This window comes from Furipterus horrens, unplaced genomic scaffold (genome assembly GCF_987537825.1).
Source record: "Furipterus horrens unplaced genomic scaffold, mFurHor1.1.pri manual_scaffold_17, whole genome shotgun sequence".
Lineage (NCBI taxonomy): Eukaryota > Metazoa > Chordata > Mammalia > Chiroptera > Furipteridae > Furipterus > Furipterus horrens.
In genome coordinates this window covers 32,024,081-32,038,444 of record NW_028327187.1, presented here as the reverse complement: position 1 = coordinate 32,038,444, position 14,364 = coordinate 32,024,081, and the positions used below count along the sequence as shown (strand labels likewise).

General features: G+C 43.9%; 1 pseudogene; it reads right to left on the bottom strand.

Annotated features, from left to right (window-relative positions):
• Positions 1-9,118: 9,118 nt before the first annotated feature.
• LOC149990780 (DDB1- and CUL4-associated factor 12-like protein 2) lies at positions 9,119-10,511 on the bottom strand (annotated as a pseudogene).
• Positions 10,512-14,364: the final 3,853 nt, after the last annotated feature.

Sequence of the window (14,364 nt, the reverse complement as noted above, 5' to 3'; positions counted from 1 at the left end):
AAAATAGAAATAAAAAACTAAAACAGAAATAAAAATTAAAAAGTATATATAAAAGGAACGTTTATTACTCAGTTCAACCTTTGTGTGTCGTCTTATTTTTCTGGATCCATAGCTGGTCTAATGAGGCGGTCCAGAGGTTCCTGTTCCTTGCAGCAGCGGTGTGAGCCCATGGTGGCCGACGTTCCTTTAGCACCTGTTGGAACTGGCCTGGGTGCTTGTGCATGCCCACATGGACGCACGCAAGGTGGCCTGCTCATTAGCCTGAGGCCTGCGAAGCCACGCTCCGGAAGTTGGTCTCTTGCCTCTTAGGGTGGGGTCCTGGACACTTGTGGACAGTGGAAGTGAGCATCTGTGAGTCGCTGCCACCTGCTTTTCCCACGCCGCAGCCACCCCCCATTTCCACACGTGCCTGGGTGGGTACGAGCAGAGCCTGAGCAAGTGGTCTGCTCTCCAGCCTGGCGCCCACAGAAACTGGTCAGGGGTGTCTGCACATGGTCTTCTGCGTGCCCAGCAGGCCCTCCCTGCACCCGTTGGGGCACTGATCTTATGTCTGTTGGGGTGTGTCCGAGGGGCACCTGGACGCGCAACCCACGTACCTGGGCCAGTGAATGAGGGCACTTCCTTGTGTGTGCCCACGCAACCCACGGGGAGAGTTGGGGAGTGGGAGAGTGCACTTCTGTGCCTGTGCTCCTCAAGTATGTCCTATCACCCCAACCTTTCCTCCCCTCTCCGCAGTTCACAAGAGAAAAAATACAAAGGAAAATCATGTTCTCACATGCACAGCAGTACGCTTGTCTTTCAGTGCCAATGCCACCTGGTCAAGTCCTGTCTCTGCCAGTGGGCAGAGATTCGCTATCCTCCCAATTCCTCTCTGGGGAAACCTGTGGTCGCCAAAAAGCCTTTGTGTACTTCCAGCTGCAGCTCGGGGAGCCAACCCAGTCAGAAATCCCATCTAGTCCCCTTTTCCTCTGGTATCCTCACCAAACAGGTCATTCCCAGATGGTTTTCTCTAATCCAGCAGTACCAAGGCTCAACTCCTGCCAGTGTCCAGCTCCTCACTGAGATGTTCTGTCTGCAATTAGTCCAAACTACAGAGGAGTCTTGGGAGCCAGAAAGCACAGCCTCCCTTCACTCCTCCACCATCTTCTGCTCCAGTGAAAGAATCCCAGGTTCAGGCAGGGAAAGACAGAGCGCTAGTAATAATATCTGGATATTGCTTGACACTTCACAGACTATTCTCAGTGGATTTTGTCCTTTGCTGAGCATCGAAGTGCCTTCCCTGTGCCCTGCTTAGTTCCACTTTCTGGCCAAAGTTCTGTTTTTTCTTTTACCTGCTTTGGTTGGGTGACTTTTCCTACCTTGTCTTCCATTTGACTTTCTGCTTCATGAAACTGCTTTAGCTAAAGTCTCAGAGCTCCCAGAGATCCAACTTTGCTGCAGGCTTCCCATTAGGTTTAATCACTGAGAAGGCCTCTAGATGTAATCCTCATCATCGTAGGTTAAGCTCCACAGAGTACAGTGAGAGGGCTTTTTGGGAATGGGGCTATTACTTCCCCCCAGGCTGAGGCTTCATGGAAAGTATTGCTGTTTGAGAAAGATGGCTTCTGATGTATGGGAAATGACTCAGCACAGGGATCCTGGTGGCTAACCCTTCAACTCTCTTTCCAAAGCCACCAATCCCAGACTCTCCTTACATATCTCTAATCCACTCTGACCTCTGTCTGCTGGAACCCAACGTAAATGGCTGCAAACAAATTTTTGTGTGTTGGCCCTTTAAGCATCTCTTTGCATCTCTAACTGTCTTTCTCTGGTGGATAGAACCCTTCTGCTTTTCACAGTTGGGTTTTATTTCGATTTCTTTCCCAATTCTGGTGCTCTAAGCTAGGGATCACAGCTTGGGGTTAGACCCCACACTTCTCAGTGTAAAACCCCCGGCCACTGAAATATCCCTCAGGAACATCAGCTACCACCCATGGGAACCCATCCAACCCCCCCTTCCTCTGTCAGTCTCATTCTGGTGATATGGTTTCTTTTGTAAGTCCTTGGCTATAAGGCTTCCCTGCAGCTAGTGTTCAGTTGGTTATTTAGGGTGACTTTTCTATAATTTATTTGTAATTCCAGTCTTGTCTTTGGAGGTTAGTGTAGCTTCCACCTACTCTGCCACCACCTTGCCTCAGGTATCTCTCTCTTTATTTAAAACACAAAAGCATTTGGTAGATTTCCTTTATATTCTTGGGTTAATGTGATTGCATTGGGGGGATTTAAAAGTTGATCATTACCAAATGAAAAGATGAAATAGTACTTGGGCAAAATTAAAGAGTATTTAATATTGACTAAACAAACCTACATTTGGCCATCTACCAACAAGTTATCAATTAACTACTATGTGCCAGGATTATAACAATGCATGTATATGTTGATGTGGATACCTATTAAATATAGATGAGTTCTGAAATGAGAATCAGAAACCCTTCCTTCTGAGATATTATACTCATCCTCACCTCTCCCAAGTACCATTTCTATAGTGATAACTCTCATGTTTGTACCTCTAATGCAAACATCTCTGATGAGCTCCAGATCTATATTTCTAACTTCCAACCAAACTTTTTCATTTAGGAATCCCACAGGCATTTCAAATTCCACAAGTTCAAACTGTAACAACCCTTTATGTATGTATGTTTGTGCTCACACATTCCATACACTCACAATGTACTTTCAAACAAACATTAGTTCTTTTTCTCTACCTTTATTCTACTTTCAAAACCCAACACAAGCATCTCCTCTTCTGGGAACATGACCGTCCTAGACTGAATTAATTACTATTCTCTGCATATTCTCATTGTACTTCATATGCCTGTGGTACTATATTTACCTTTTTAAAATCATTAGTGAATTTGTATCATTACTAATGAATTAAGTATTTTTTTCCTAAGCTACACATATAAACTTCTAGGGAAGATCACCTATTTTGAGGTTGCTGTTACCTTTTTTAAAAAATATATTACTTTGAAAACACTAAAATAAAATGGTGTTTTTACTAGAAAATTCTGTTTCAGTATGTCTGAGTTGAGACTTGGGCATCTCTAACTTTTAAAATATATGAAAGTTGCTCTGTTGTGCCCCATTGTCTGAAAAACACTGAGTTTATCAAACATCTGACAGATTATTGCTACATAATAAATGTTTAAGATTAACTCTTGAAGTTTAAGTCTTACATTGGGTTAAATACCTGGTATGCCATTCAACTGATTTCTATGATGGGAACAATTGCTGGAGTGGTACATCAAATCATTCAGGTTGATTTCAACCTGTGTACATTAAAAACATCCTCAATATTAGTTAAGATGCATACTTATTGCCATGAACAGATGGAATCATTAAACAAAAAAACACAGATTACTAAACAACATGCACAAAATATTCTCATTTTAGTAGTGCCTGCATTAGATGGGTATGTATACGAAGTCTGTCCAGAAAGTACCCAGCCATCCATATAATATGAAAAATAGACATTTATTGAATAAGATACAGATACAAGAAACATTGTACAGAGGACAATGATGCCTCAGTCCCCTCCAAAGTAGGCGCCTTGGGACCTCACAAAGTTTTCCCAGTTGCCATCAGCTGTCCCGTTGTACTTTCCTGTATCTCATCAATGGCCTGAAATCACTTCCCTTTCAAAGGTGATTTTAGTTTTGGGGAAAAAACAGAAGTCTCATGGAGCCAAATCTGGGGTCTAGTGGAGCTGAGTCACCTGGGCGCTATGATGTTTTGTAAAAACTCTGCATGAGACATGATGTTTGAGTGGGTGTATTGTCATGATGAAGCTGCCATTCACCAGTTACCCATAGCTACAGCCTTCTGAATCATCCGAATAGTTTCTGTGGAGGAATGTTCAAGTTCAATGCAAAATTTGATGCAGATTTTTTGTTTTACTCAGTCATTTTGAATGCGATGGCCACACAGTACACATCCTCACTCAACAGCGTCTACTGCCCCCATTGACTAATACAGTGAAGTTGTCATTGTTCATGCATGTGCATTTCAGCCCACTCTCGTTGGATGCCTACTTACATCAGTGTCATGCAAACAGTTCTTATTACATTAACAATTGCTGGATGTATTCCAGACAGACCTGGTGTGTAAAGAAAAAAATTTGAAAAGGTATATACTAAATCGTTAATATTAATAATGTTTGGCTGGCAGGAATGAGGCTGTTTTGTTTTCTTATGTTTTACTTTTCTTTATGTCCAACTTAGGCCCTGGCTGGTTTGGCTCAGTGGATTGAGCGTCGGCCTGCGAGCTAAGTGTCGCTGGTTCGATCTTCCAGTCAGGCAGGACACATCAGAGAAGGAAAACTCTGACTCCAAAAAACCTCCGCTGCCTTGCGGCATACCTCTTCAGGGGAAAGGCTAAGGGAGTAAACCCCGACAGAAAATCCGGAGCCGGAGTCCCTAAGGCGGTTTGACGTTGTAGTCAACACTGGCAACTCCTGCGGCGCACCTGAAACCAAGCTGTATTGACTCCGTCTTTCCCTTGGACCCTTCAGCTGCGAAGAGAGGGGGGGTCTGCTGCATGTGCAACAGCAGACCCTCCATATCACCCTGCCCAGGCTCTGTAGCTTCAGCTTCACTGGAGAGGACACTCCAGCGTCATCGCAAGATGTCGATTCAACACGGGAGGAGAAAGATACCGTGTCACTCCCGAGTCGGACTGCACAACCATTCTCGGCGGTGCAGATAGACTCTTAAGGAGCTACACCATCGTCTCTCGAGACGGACGGCTGCTGACGATGTCCAACTTACCACAATGCACATAAAAATTTTCTTGTAAAACAATAATAATCATGGACATGGACAATAGTGTGGTGATTGCTGGGGGGATGGGATATAATGGGACTAAATGGTAATGAAAAAAGAATATATATATATATATATATATATATATATATATATATATATATATGTGTGTGTGTGTGTGTGTGTGTGTGTGTGTGTGTGTGTGTGTGTGTGTATGCCTTCTAATAGAATTGATAGGGATATAGAGGAAGAGAACTAATATCAAGGAATGCCTGTAGGTATCAGGCAGTATGTGTGTTAGATGCTGGAGACAGAATGATTAATAACATAAGGTTAGGTTTAGAGAAGTTAAGGAACACACCAATGGTTATCCAATAAGTAAGTTATAGAGCTGGAATTCAAACCCAGGTTTTTCTGATTCTAAGATAATATTTATTCCATTTCATCTGAATGTCCCAGGTTTAGTATCAGCTGTCTACAAAACTGTTTACTAATCAAAGTTTCTATTGCCATGCTATGAATTGTCAGAATCACTACCGTGGGGCCTGTTTCAGAATATTCTTCATCCATCACTGTAATCCGTATTACATTCCTAATATTCTGGTCAACTAATCTGATAAAATAATTCCAAGGAGTTAATGTATTAGTCATTGCACTGGACTTCCCAGTGTCATTTGTGTGCAGGCTATTGTGGTAGGTGTTGGGATAACAGTTCACATTCCAGTGGGGGAGGGGGATTAGATATTCACATAGTTAACTGCCCTACAATCTGGTAAATGCTATAATAAAGGTAATAACAAAACATTAACTGCAGAATCATGAAGAAGTTAAGTGCTTATTCTATCTGGTGTGTCACTGAGAGTTTAAAAGAAAATAAATGGTGATGAGAGGGGATGTAAAGACTATTGTTTATGCAAAAAAACATATGGCAGTTAAAGAGCCTTGCTTCCTGTGAGTGAGTCTGACTTCCTTGGAAACCTCCTGTAACCACACTGCCCTTTTCACTGATGCCACACTCCATTGCAGGAGTCTCTGGGTTTGCAGCAGTTCAGAAGTGGTAAGTTCTTTTAGGCAGCCCTTTGAGCAGATCTTAAAATAGCATTCCTTAAAGCAAACACCTGTGGCTTATGCAGCCTTTCTTTCACATTAGTACATGTTATTCTCACTGAATTGCAACCCAGAACAGCTCACATAGTGATTGTTTAATGTAACTTGGTTTCCTAAGACGTGCAGAGATTAGGAAGCTGTCAGTAAAACATCTGGGAAGACGATGTGAATTGTTTTCTAAAAATCACTCTAAATTAGAAACTAATGGAATTTTTTGTCAACTTTCTCAACACTGAGTACAGCCAGATAAAAATCAACATCTGTAGAATTCTATTTTGTTTATCATTAATGCTAGGGTATATTTAAAGATGAAATTCTTCCAAAGGAGTCATCTCAATTTATTTCAGTGAACATCCTTGATTAGTAAATTCTTTCTTTCCCATTTAAAAAAAGTTGAAATTGAGCCAAAGAGAGAAGGGGAATAACATAAACTTTTGAATCAGCAGCATACTTGGGGATATGTGAACATGTATAGTGAAAGATAAATGGAATTAACATTTTTTATGCATAGTTATAAGTAACTAAGTTTCTTCAGGCAATAGTGACATATAATTCATAAGTAAACATGTATTCCCTTGTGTATTTTAAATGAACTATATTTATGGGTTTCCTAGAGTGCTGGTATAGGTATCTTTGCAATTATTTCACACACATGTTACAAATTCATTGTACTTCTGTAGATCAATTTATCTCTAAAACAGAAAATATTTCAAAATACAATTCTACATAATACAAATACATATGTACTTATACTACTTAGTTTTTAAAAGGCAAGCAATGTAATTTGACATCAAAAAGTTATACCCTAAATTATGAGAAAGTTAAGAGTGAGTCAGTGATGAAGGGCCAACTCAGAGAACAAATTAGAGTAGATATTCCTTGTATTTCTTCTTTAAAACACCACCTCATATAGAAAGTGTCATTTCTTCTGAAAATGTTCTCCCAATTCCCAAAACAATTACAAAATACCGTAAAAATGCCCTATAACCTACAAGAAGGCAGGCAATGAGGCAATGAATATTTCGATGAAATGAAGTTCTTGGATGTAAAATATTTAGAAAGTATACATTGTAAAGTAGAAAGACAAACTGCCTATAAAAAAGAACTTTTAAAACTAATTTATGAAACAAAGTATTTAAAAGAAATCTTCAAATCTAAGTATTTGCAGGTGAAAATATTTAATTTTGGTGCCATTATAACTTATACATTTTCCTTTATCTTCTGGTGTTATAAGTGGGGAAGTTTATAAACAGATAAGAACCATGGCCTGACCTGGAAATGAATTAGGGAAAATTTCAAGAAAAACAAAAAAGGTATAACACAGCAAGATTCCATACTATTTAAGAGTAAATTTATTTTATTTATTTGTGTATTTAAGCACCTTTTCTTTATAGTCTTGAACTGTAGGTCTCCAGAGGCAAATACATTCATGTAATAAATATTTAGTGAGTGACAACAATTTGCTAGGCATTAATAGAAAAATAGAGAATATAAAGATGACAGTTACAATCTCCGCTCTCAAGACATTTACATTTGAGTTGGAGACACATACATGCACACAAATACATTTCACTGCTAATATAACAACTATATAAATCTGTTATAACAATCTCTGAGAACAAAAACTTATTTTTTCTGTATTTCTTAACTCACTTTTAGTACAGTTTATTAGATTACTTGGTTCAGATGAATAGCATGTAGTCCATGAACACCAAGGCAACATCTGAGTGCCAAACATTTAAGGAAAAACAGACATACCACAATACTAATTGAAGGTCAGCACAATCTGGCCAGTTTTGAGGAAGGGCCTATCTCCCTTTATGTTTCCAGTATTCTCACATACAGAGAAGTACAACCTGTTTTTCTAACAATTCAATATTTGTATTTACCTGAGCCCCAAAGTACTTTTCTTCAACATAATCCAATTTACTTTTAACCTCTAGCCTATCTTCTTGAAACGAGCTTCTTGTGTCCTTGACAATAGTTTATTATTACGTGAGGGTTATAACATCAATACTTTTTAACAATATATTTACCCACTTTAGGTAAGAATATTTGAAATTCACAAAATGATATTAAGTGGACTTTACAGATTAAGAATCTTTTTCAAAAGGAGTAGGGACTGGGGTCATTTTTCTTTGATTTTTTTTTCTTGTGACTTAACTGTTAAGCAGGATTGGAAATTTTTATGTATGCTCAAATATAATATTTGGTATTAAAAACAGCAACAACAAAATTATCCAGTTTTTATCCTGGGTCAGTATACATTCTTCCCAGCCTGTCATACAGTCTACATTTTTATACTTACAATCCCTGCTTTGAATGGTGGCACTAAAGGTCTCTGCAAGTTCCTTAAGCAAAAAACATTGAAATATATTCACATGTCTTGATAATACTAAGGCAAGAAGTGAAAAAATACACTGTAATTTATCTATTTCACAACAGGTCATAAAAGCTTAAATAAGGGTTAAAGGAAAAAAATATTGTTTTCATCTTAATCTGAACATTCAATCGACAGAACCCTTGCATTCCTAAAGTGTTCTAACCAATTGAGATTTTGGTACAAAAACCAAGTTTCTGTGACTACTTTTTAAAAAGAGAATAAACTTTAAAAAAACATTTAGCACCAACAACTTACAAACTATAAACACTAAGACTGTAATTTGCAAATGGAATGTTTCCAAAAGTTGATAATCTAGAAATTGGAATGTAGTTTCCTATTGAAACAATGCCATAAAACTATGGCTAGCCTTCCAGAACAGATGTACAAACCAAGTTTTAAAATGTTCTTAAAATAACATCTATCGGAAGTTAAAAATAACTAAAAACAATATTACTGTAATAGTGATGACAAAGAAAAGATATGTAATTGTAAAACCATGACTACATGGCATTAGAGAGAATATATAAATGACTCAAAGAAGGAACACAACTAAGAACTAGCCAAAAATCTTGGTATGAGAATTCAAAATGATGGTGTTGGAGAGGTGTAGAAAAGTATTAAAGCCAAGTGTTTTGATTGCCTGAAGGACAACGCTCTCTCCCTCTCCTCAACCCTTCTCTGTATAATATACAAAGCACAGGTAAATTAGGCAATTCAACCAAGAGGACAAAAGCCACACAGAGTTGAATGCACAAACACAGCATAAAGAAGGAAAACAAGAGGGGATTAGAAGGAACATCTGGGCACTTGGAGAACACAGTGTCCATCCTTAGCTCCAGGGGCCAGCATAGTTCCTGTGGAGGCCTGAAGGGAGAGGCCCGCCAGACACAAAAAGCTTCATCTCCAGCCAGTTGTAGCAGTGGGTGTAGAGCGCATTGGGGAACTCGTCTGTGCCACCAAAGTGGTTCACCCACAGATCATCGTGGTTGAGCCAGCCTCTGCCACAGGTGAGCCTAAGCTTCCTTCTTGTGGGCCCCAAGGAGGAGTCCAGGCTGGCTGAGGCCTCCTCCTCCAGGAACTTCTGGGCGCGGATGTCATAGAAGAGCAAGGAGCCCTGGTCAGTGCCCACTGTAATGATGTGCTGGTAGAAGCTCAGCGAGCGCACACCAGTGCCTCCGTCTCGGGAGCACAGTGGCCGAATGTTCTGGTGACCATGGCGCAGATCCAGAAAGGAGACGTGGGACTGAGACCCCGCCGCGTACAGGGACAACTCGTCACAGTAGGTCAGGCACACATTCTCTCTGCAGAAGGGCAGCCTGATAGACAGTAGCCTGCACAGGGTGCTTGGAGCTTTCCACAGGTGAAAGTAGCCGTCTAGGGACACCGCTCCCAGCTCCTGGTTCTTCAGATTAAAGGCTAGCACCCGCATCTTTCGGTTACTGGGGTTGGTGCTGGACCGAGGGATGGTCTCCATATCCCTCGGACGGATGTGGGCATACACCGGGAACCCCGCGTCGTTGTGTCAGTCGATGCTGCCATTGACCACATCAGGATCCATTCTCCACAGAGCCAACGTGCCGTCATGGGACCCGCTCACAGCCACTGTGTCACTCACCCAAGCGATGGCGAAGATCCAGTCCTTGTGGCCGTGACGGTCACCCAGGCACACAGGGTCCAGAGTAGGCAGCTGGTAGACAGCCAGGCTGTTGGGGTTCTCGCCCCCGGTGGCCAACAGCGTCCTGGAGGGGTTCAGCTCGATGGCGTGGATGCCGCAGCTCGGCTGGGCCCGGGCCGGGTCGGGTTCCTGATCCCGCATGAGCGGGATCCGCGGGATCTGGGGACGACTGCACGTCCACCATGAAGAGCGTGTTGTACTTGGTGCCACACACCACATGACTGGCGTTCAGCCACTGCGACGCGAACACCTTGTTGAGAGTGCCCAGGGCCAGCTCGCGATCTCAAAGCAGCTCTGGCAGCTTTTGCACTGCGTAGCTGCTCAGCTTGCCCTCGAAGCCCGGGAGCCCCTCGCGGCCCCGCGCACCCACCTCGTGGCCCCTCAGGTAGTGCACCAGCGAGCGCTGAGTCGGCGGCCGCTTCTGCCTCTTGGGCTGCAGCGGGCTCTTGCCACCCGCCGCAGCCAAGCCCTGCCACCACGAGCTCGTGGAGGCCCCCTCGATGGAGGGCTCTTTTCGCTTCCTGCTACCTGTTTGCTTCCTGGCCATGGTGGGTGGCTGGCGATTGGTAGCGGTGATGGCAGCGGCGCGGCGGAGGTTGCAGTAGCGATGTGTGGCACCCGTGTTGGCAGTGGCAGCGGCGGGTACGATGGCACCTCCTAGTCAGCGGGGAGTGGGGGCTCTCAAGGGCCAGGAGTAGGGGGCGACAGATGGCGCGGCGGCGGCGTAGGAGGTGGGAACCAAGGGTCGGTGTGGGAGGGAATGCAAGCCAGGGGCAAAGGTCGGGGTGAGTGGGTTTGAGGGGTGGGGGTATGTACTTAGGGCCTAGGAGCCATGAACCCAAGGTTGCCTTGTGAGCCTGTCCTGGACCGTCAATAAGCAATGGGATATTTCCCTACTCTCAGGACAGCAGTCAACCAGCCTTCTTAAAATCCCCACTTAAATAAAATTTGAAACCTAAAATATAGTCAAGCAGAAAGCTAAAAGTAGCCCGGACAATTGTACAAAGAAACAAATGTGCACTTGGAGCAATCCTGCGAGACGCTTGGCAAAGATTAAACCTTGAATGTATTGAGGGAGGGGTTTTATCAGCTTCAGGGAGACCCAATTAGATTCCTTCAGCAAGACCTCCTTTCTCAGCCCCTCTGCGGGTATCTTAAACCAGTTTCATCCAAATATATAATTTTTCACCTCAAACTGAAGTCTCTAAACTCCCTTGCTGGAATGCCCTGAGGGATGCGTTCCCAATGCAAGCCCCAAGAACCCACGTTCTGGCTGGGGTGGTGTCTGGCACTCCCCTTTTGTCAGGCACAGCCTTGAGAAACTGTTGGGCTATGTTGAAGGGGAAGATGTTCCCTGAAGGCGCTGGCTTCCATTGTAACTCAAAGCTCTAAGAAGATGGAAAGGAAGAGTTTGAGAGTCATCTCCCTCGCTGCTCCTAGGTTCTGTCCCCACTCTAGGTCCCAGAGGCTCAAATGCCTTGGCATATTCCCCTGGGTCCTTGGGCTGGGGTCCTGAGGCTGGGCAAGATTTTCAGAAACAGAGATGAAGAGAAAGATCTTTCCAGGAAAAAAGGTAACCACAGGGACATGATCTTGAGAACGTAAGGGCATTGGCTTACTCTCAGGAGTCTGATGTTTCATATCTTGCTCTTCTGCTTCAGAGCTGCCGATCTAGTGGCAGGTTCCTACCTAAGCATTCTGAGTTACACAGTGAGAAGGCCTTGTGCAGCTGGTGGTTGATACCTAGTCTGTTCACCCTCCCCGCCTCCTGTAGAAAACATGCCTGATGCATGGTGGGTGGGTGCATGGGAAGATGCATTTACTTTTCTGATCAAGCAGGGGAACCCATGGGAGCTGCTTTGTTGCTGCTTCCTCTCCCCTCCCTCTCCCCTGCCCTGTCTGCTGATTTCTCCCCCTTCCCCCACCCTTTTTGCAATGTCACTTCAAGTGCACAAATTCTAAGTACAAATGGTGGGTTCTTCCCATCACTCTAGACTATGTGCTGTGTGTCATTTCTCCCCAATACTCTCTTGCACTACAGTTCAGATTCCTCTGCATCTTATTCATCCAATAGCAACAAAGAGGTTGTATCTGCTGGTGGTGGTGAACATGAAATTAAGGAAGGCTCCATGGAGTCTGCATTCCATTTTTACAGGTAGGGGTATGCAGGGTCGTGCGGGGCATGGCTCCTCCAACCCCTGACAATGGAAGGCTGGCCAGAGGCCCCCCTGCCAGAAGAAATGTGTATTGCTTTGTAAATGGATTGTAATTCCTTCCTTATCTCCTTTTGGGAGCGGCTTCCTGTCCTGTGACTGCTTCTTGACCTTTTTTTTCTGCATGGACACACTAAGGTAATGTAGTTTAGAGTCACATGCAACATGTGTCCCTTTTGTCTGGGACCCCTTAAAACAAGTCTTGGACTTAGGGAGGTGCTGTGTGGTCCTGCTTCACTGATCTGCCACCGTTGATGCTCCCTGTAATGTGAGTAGTAAAGGTTATGTCTGCTCCACACAGCCCTCCTTGTGGTTTTTTCAGCTTAAGCAAATGAGCAGTCGAGGTCCCTAGGTTTGAACTCCTTCATTACAATTGGCATAGTCAGCAGCAGTTGGATACCCAGAAAACTCCCCAAGTTGAGTCAACTATGGGTGGCATTATGCCAAGTGGGGGGGATGCAGGGAGGAATCCTGGGCTGGCCAGCAAATTCTATGTGGTATGAGATGGCAAACCTTCTTGAGACATTGGGACCACCACGGGATTGGGGGGATGCCCCTGAAACTCCCACTGGCCTCCTATAAGCCTTGCAGCTCATGGGAGAGCTGTGCGCCCTACCGAAAAAAGAAAGACCTCAGCCATGTCACTGCTGCTATGGGCTGGTTAATGTAGGCAGCGCTGCAGAAGATAACTGGGACAGATAGAGGCAGAGGTGCACTGTGTGTTCAGAAGAGGAATTGAAATTAGAAAGGGACACGTGTCTCCTAATGGCAGACAATAAGGACACCCTAGGGAGACAACTAGAACAGACCAGTGAGCAATTACAGGACCTAGAGTGTCTCCTGTCACCACCCATCCCTCTTTGAGACAAATAATTCATGGGGCTGGAGCCCAAGCCGGTCACACAACTATCCTCCTTATGTGGCTAATGGCTGGCTGTAGGGTGGTGTGGCCTAATGAGGGAGATATATCCTCCTCTTACCCATCCTGGACGAGTTTATTGAAACTCCAGCAGTTCATCTGGGAGCTAGGCATGCGACATGCTCATCTATAAACCACAGTCCAGTGGGCCAGATATGGAAATATTTACTGTGGGAATGAGGGACCAGTCTGTGCAAACAGCAGGATGAAACCTCAAATATCGCTGTATATAATAGAGAACTAAGTAAGGCGGTTCTCCCTCTCTTTGTAGTTGTGCCTAACATAGCTAGCTAGCTTCCCAGACAAGCTCAGCCATGAGCTGGGCACATAATGTTATGTATTAGATTTAGCTAATACTTTTTCCTCTATCGATATTGATCCTGAAAGCCAGGACCAGTTTGCCTTCACCTGGGAAGGCCGCCAGTGGACATTTACTGTTCTGCCTCAAGGTTACCTGCACAGCCCTACTGTTTGCCATGGCCTTGTAGCTGAAGACTTAGTTGCATGGACTGTACCATACTCTATGAGGCTGTACCATTACATTGATGATATTATGCTAACCTCTGATTCTCTTACAGTTAGAGTGCTGCTCCTCAACTGTTGGCTCACCTCCAGAGTTGAGAGTGGGCAGTCAATTCCAACAAAATCCAGGGACCTGGATTGTCTGTCCAATTCTTGGGTGGTGTTTGGTCGGGTAAGACAAAAGTGATAACCTGCCGCCATGATAGATAAGATGCAGGCAATCCCTATCCCACAGAAGACAAAGCAATTACAAGACTTTTTGGGGTTTGGGATACTGGCGGGTTTTTATACCACACCTAGCTCAGCTAGTGTACCCTCTTTATTGCCTAACCCACAAAGGAACCACCTGGGATTGGGGGAAAAGCATGATCAGGCCTTTAAGGCTGATAAGCAAGTGGTGAAGACCATACAAGCACTGGGGTTCATAGATCAATCACACGCATGTGATTTAGATGTCCACATCACCCCTGAAGGCTAGGCCTGGGGCCTCTGGCAATGACAAGGGTGCACCAGGGTGCCAACTGGCTTCTGGTCTGAGTTCTGGAAGGGGGTGGAGGCTTGATACAGCCCAAAAGAACAAATGAATCCTGTTTACCAGGCTCTCCTGGCTACTGAAGTCATTACCAGACTGGCTGAGGTTCAAGCACATACTATCTGTTTCATCACTGGGTGGGTACAGGACATTGTAAAATGAACCAAAAGCTCAGTAGCACAGATGGCCACTCTGACTAAGGAGAGTGCGTATC